Source organism: Poromitra crassiceps, assembly GCF_964638095.1.
Source record: "Poromitra crassiceps genome assembly, contig: HAP1_SCAFFOLD_130, whole genome shotgun sequence".
NCBI lineage: Eukaryota > Metazoa > Chordata > Actinopteri > Beryciformes > Melamphaidae > Poromitra > Poromitra crassiceps.
The window spans coordinates 248,964-254,980 of NW_028152231.1; positions in this window are offsets into that span (position 1 = coordinate 248,964).

A 6,017-nucleotide genomic window follows, 5' to 3' on the forward strand; every position below is an offset into this window, starting at 1 on the left:
ACTATCTGACTACCGGTATACAGTATTATGTTAACAGATTGCATTTTAACACCATTTAGTTACATAATAAAAAAACATAGCTGTATTCCCAAACCAACCCAGTCTCACTCCCAGAGCGTCAAAATACGATTCGTCATCATGCCCCCTGGTGTCATGACTGCTGACATGAAAGTTCTGCCAAAGAAGGACCATCTGGAGGTGGCCTCGCAGTGGTCCAGGGTTGTGAGTGGCGGACCCGTTCCAACACCTGGTTCAATCCCTGACCCATACCATAGCCCCTACCAAGTTGCTTTTGTTGCCTAACCCTAAGATTGGGCATTAGTTCCATATTGTTTATCTTTCAGTGGAATCATATCGTGACACATCATTTCTGAGGTCTAAATTGATGATGAAAAGCAAATTTTCCATATTGCCCAGCCCTACATCTTACATGTGCCTTTGACTACAACTGAACATTTAGCCCAAAATACAGATTTTTTTATCCATAATATTGCCCAGCTCTATGTCAGCCCTTAGCAAAAAGAAGTATACTTCAAGTTTATTTTATTAAGTAAACTTAAGTAAAGACCAAGTGTATTTCCAAGTGTACTTTTATGCAAGTATACTTATATACTCAAGTACACTTTATGCACCAAGTATACTAATATAAATATACTAGTAGTATACTCGCCTAATACTTCTTGACACTAAATCGGCCCAATTCGGTATACTAGTAGTATACTAAGTAAGTATACTACTAGTATACTTTAAGTGTAAGGAAAAAGTGTGACCATGTGAGATTCAAACTCAGGGCCCCTTCCTTTCAGCACAATGTCCTATGTCTTATCCACTAGGCCATCCGTTCAGCTGAGTAAAGTAGTGAATGTTGACCATACCACTATATGTGTATCTGTCTCTATTCTAACACTACAGGTCAGATTGGGCTGAAAATTTAAAGCAACATAGCAACATTTGTTGTTTTTAATCCAATAGCAATATTAATATTATTGTCATCTTGTAAAAAAGAAAGAAAATCTCACTAAACTCATTGTAATTCTCTTTTCATTCAAATTCAAATTTCAAGTGTTGAAAGGGTAAAATGATTCAGATCAGAAACATCATGAAACACTCCATGTTAAATAACGCGCTTTGTCTCCAAAATGAAACTGCTGCATCACAACTCTGTTTCAAACAGTGATATGCAGTAGAGTTCAGTGATGCTGCAGTTATATTCAGCAATATTCGACTCTGGCCAGCAGATAAAGCTGTTTTCTCACAATTCTCAACATCTGAATCCACATCATTTTAATCTAGCAGCATTCAGCAGGTCAAGAGAAGAGAGGAGAGTGGAGAGAAGAGAAGATCAGAGAAGAGTAGAGCGAAGAGCATTAGGTCGCAGATGATGCTGTTAATAAATATGAACTTTCAGCGTGTGGCTCAGCAAACTGTTAAAAACATGGCTGCTATGCTGCATTGAAACCAATGAGAATCAGAAGGCAGAGCTGTAAAAATACAGACTGACTTCCTCCAATCAGAAGGCAGAGCTGTAAAGACAGTCTGACCTCCAATCAGAAGGCAGAGCTATAAAGACAGTCTGACTTCCTCCAATCAGAAGGCAGAGCTGTAAAGACACAGACTGACTTTTCTCATTGTGGAAAATAAACCTTTTCTCAAAGTGTTGTCATTTGTTAGTTAACATTTATTGGTGTAGAACTCGCCATCTTTGGCTGCTCCAAGTCCTCTCTGAACTTCCCTGCGGCTGTGCAACAGTCTCTTATGCAGGGGACAACTGTTGCCAAAAAACTCATTCTGCAGGAATGGAAATCCCCCTCTTCACCTTCTTTTCAACTGTGGTTGACGGACATGACCTCTGTCATACGGATGGAGAAACGTAGGTTCCCGAGGACCAACTCACTCTATTTGGGATCTGTTTCTAGCCTACCTTGATGAGGTTAGGGGCAATGGGTGACTTGCATGGCTGGTTTCTCATAGACCCCTTGCGTGTGTTCCCACGCACAATGTCCCTTACAAGCACATAAGCACCTTGTGGAGCTGGTGGCACCATGTTGCAATATTGAGCATCGATAATATGTATGTGTATTATTTATTTATTTTTCCCTGTGACTGAGCTTGTTTGTTTTGTGTATCGTTAAAAACAAATTGACAATAAAACATTTATTGGTGCAAGCTATTTTTTTAGAAAAAAAAATCAACTCAAATTATGCTTTGAAAAAGTGATGGGGACAAAATCGGCCATTTCAAAAAGCGATGGGTCCATGTCCCTAGAGAGCCCAGCATAAATGACACCAATGACACCCCCTCAATGTCTGCACCATGATCCTAATCCAGTCACTGAATCCCTGTCTCATATTCTAAATGGTTGCTATGTGTATATGGGAATGTAGATTGCAAGGCATGACAGGATTGTGGATTTGATAGCTACGGACATAATACCATTATGTTCCATCTTCTGCTAAATTCTACACACACTCTTGTGTTTCAACTACCATGTGTTTCAAGTACCATGTTCAAATGTCACAGCTATGTTATTGATGAGGATAGTAATAACAGTAATAAGAATGCATTTTATTTGCACACTAACAAAACACAATATTAAAATACATACATATACATTACATACATATACATTAGACCAGACCTGGGCAAAAGGCGGCCCGCGCTTTTTTTTTTACAGTGCACCTGAATGCAACATGCAAGGTACCCGCTGAATAAGTGTCCAAATGTTCATGTCATTCTGGCCAATACTCCACTTCTGTTATAACATTTCAGTCTGGTATGGAATATCTTTCAATAATCTTTATGACTAAAAGGCTAAAAGTAATCTCATGTGTAAGAAATGACTGTTCTACATTGAAGTAAAAATGGAAATAATTAACTTGTTGGTTTTGGATTTATTTAGCTTCAAGAGTGCATTTTTGTTCGTGTGACCCTCAACACAGGCTTTGATCATCCCGGGCCACTTACTGATACTTATGCTTAAATTAACACACTCATATTCTGGTTTATTTAAAGAAAAACATTTTGGCTTGTGGACATGCTAATTGGCTGGTAACTTTAAAATATAGCAGCCATATTGGCAGGTGGTCAAAAAAGTTAATGACATAGGAGTGAGTGAGAAAAGGATAAAATATTGGTGTTTAAGACTGAATAATGACATCACAACTGTTCATTTAAAATGAGTTATTCCTCTAAAACTGACTTCAAATGCCCCCAAAAAATTTGCGCCGGCGGCGTTCGGCCCCCAACGCTCAGCAAAATCTGGCACTCTGGTAGCGAGGACATTTTTTTGTGGTCCTCTCTATCATCAAAGTTCCTGGGTTACGGCATGACATTTGTTCGGCCCCCAGCAACAATCTGGGTTTCTCATGTGGCCCCCCATGAAAAATAATTGCCCACCCCTGCATTAGACAAACATATACATTAGACACACATATACATTAGACAAACATATACCGGTACATTAGACACACATATACATTAGACACACATATACATTAGACAGACATATACATTAGACACACATATACATTAGGGGTGGGGGGAAAAATGGATAAACAATAGTGGAAGGACGTATGCTCCTCTGCATGACGTCCCTTAGTCTCTTCACCATGAGGGGAGTTGGCGGGGAACGGGACACCACTGGGCTGATGAAGAGCTGATGAAGAGGGGGGAAATGGAATTCAAATTAATCACCTCATTTTCATTTTAGGACTTCAGTTGACAGATTGAGAAAAAATGTCTGAATAATGCAGGCAGCAAGTAGCATAAAGCCTAATGTTTCGAGGTCTGTTAGGGTAAAGACTTGGGAACAAATTGAATACAAAAACTAACGTTTCGACGCGAGCAGCGTCTTCTTCAGAGTCAAACAGTGAAGACTGGGATATGGGACATGGGAGGGATCAGAAACTATTCTATTGGCTTGCCTTAGACTGACTTACACTGACATCAACACTCCACCAGAAGGTTTGATACAACTCTGCGTTTGCAGTTACCATTTCTCTGAAGAGCATCTATATACAAAATGGAGTATGTGTGGGCTGTTTCAAGTTCTGTGTTCGGCTGAGAGCTACAGTATGCCGTTTTACGTGCGATCGGGGCTGAAACCTTCAGGGTGTGTAAAGAGCACCCGTGCGGGTGACCTGACGGAGCCAGATTTTATAATTAGGGCAGATTAATTGCCCTAATGCTGAATGCCCGAAGGCTGATGCTATAGTTCAGTGATGATGTCATCAGTGATGATGGAGCCGGACTTTCTTAGGCGGCGTGCACACCAAACGTGTGTGAACACTTTGGAAATCATGTCGAGAGTGCTTCCATCGCACACAAAACACAGCGCATAGAGCGTTTTTGTGTGTGCTTTGTTTTGATTTCCCCTGCAGTCGCGTGCAGTACAGTTCAGTACGCAACGATCACACGGACGGGAGCCAGCTGGTTTCGTCTGTTTGATGTTGTTGACTGTAAACATGAATGCCAGATTAATGCCAATTCTGGCTGCAGCAGCGGAGGTTGAAGATCCCCCTGGGAGGAGAAGAGGTATGAGGAGGAGTGACATTGATCGCTGATGTCATCAGTGACAATGTTATGTTGGTCTGAGGCTATATAAGATGTGGGTCTCAGGCTATATATAAGAAAAAAATCATAACAGATAGAGAATCATGTTCTTCCAGTGACCTCCAGTCACCAGGTCAAAGCCAGTACCGATTAAGCAAAAGCATACCTCAGTGTCCGCCCTGACGTCCACGTTGACTGGTGGCACATGTCGCAGGCTGTAGATGTCGCGGGTGCTCCTCTGCATGACGTCCCTTAGTCTCTTGACCATGAGGGGAGTTGGCGGGGAACGGGACACCACTGGGCTGATGAAGAGCTGATGAAGAGGGGGGAAATGGAATTCAAATTAATCACCTCATTTTCATTTTAGGACTTCAGTTGACAGATTGAGAAAAAATGTCTGAATAATGCAGGCAGCAAGTAGCATAAAGCCTAATGTTTCGAGGTCTGTTAGGGTAAAGACTCGGGAACAAATTGAATACAAAAACTAACGTTTCGACGCGAGCAGCGTCTTCTTCAGAGTCAAACAGTGAAGACTGGGATATGGGACATGGGAGGGATCAGAAACTATTCTATTGGCTTGCCTTAGACTGACTTACACTGACATCAACACTCCACCAGAAGGTTTGATACAACTCTGCGTTTGCAGTTACCATTTCTCTGAAGAGCATCTATATACAAAATGGAGTATGTGTGGGCTCTGTTTCAAGTTCTGTGTTCGGCTGAGAGCTACAGTATGCCATTTTACGTGCGATCGGGGCTGAAACCTTCAGGGTGTGTAAAGAGCACCCGTGCGGGTGACCTGACGGAGCCAGATTTTATAATTAGGGCAGATTAATTGCCCTAATGCTGAATGCCCGAAGGCTGATGCTATAGTTCAGTGATGATGTCATCGGTGATGATGGAGCCGGACTTTCTTAGGCGGCGTGCACACCAAACGTGTGTGAACACTTTGGAAATCATGTCGAGAGTGCTTCCATCGCACACAAAACACAGCGCATAGAGCGTTTTTGTGTGTGCTTTGTTTTGATTTCCCCTGCAGTCGCGTGCAGTACAGTTCAGTACGCAACGATCACACGGACGGGAGCCAGCTGGTTTCGTCTGTTTGATGTTGTTGACTGTAAACATGAATGCCAGATTAATGCCAATTCTGGCTGCAGCAGCTGAGGTTGAAGATCCCCCTGGGAGGAGAAGAGGTACGAGGAGGAGTGACATTGATCGCTGATGTCATCAGTGACAATGTTATGTTGGTCTGAGGCTATATAAGATGTGGGTCTCAGGCTATATATAAGAAAAAAATCATAACAGATAGAGAACCATGTTCTTCCAGTGACCTCCAGTCACCAGGTCAAAGCCAGTACCGATTAAGCAAAAGCATACCTCAGTGTCCGCCTTGACGTCCACGTTGACTGGTCGCAGGCTGTAGATGTCGCGGGTGCGCCTCTGGTAGGTGGCGAACCTGCGACACA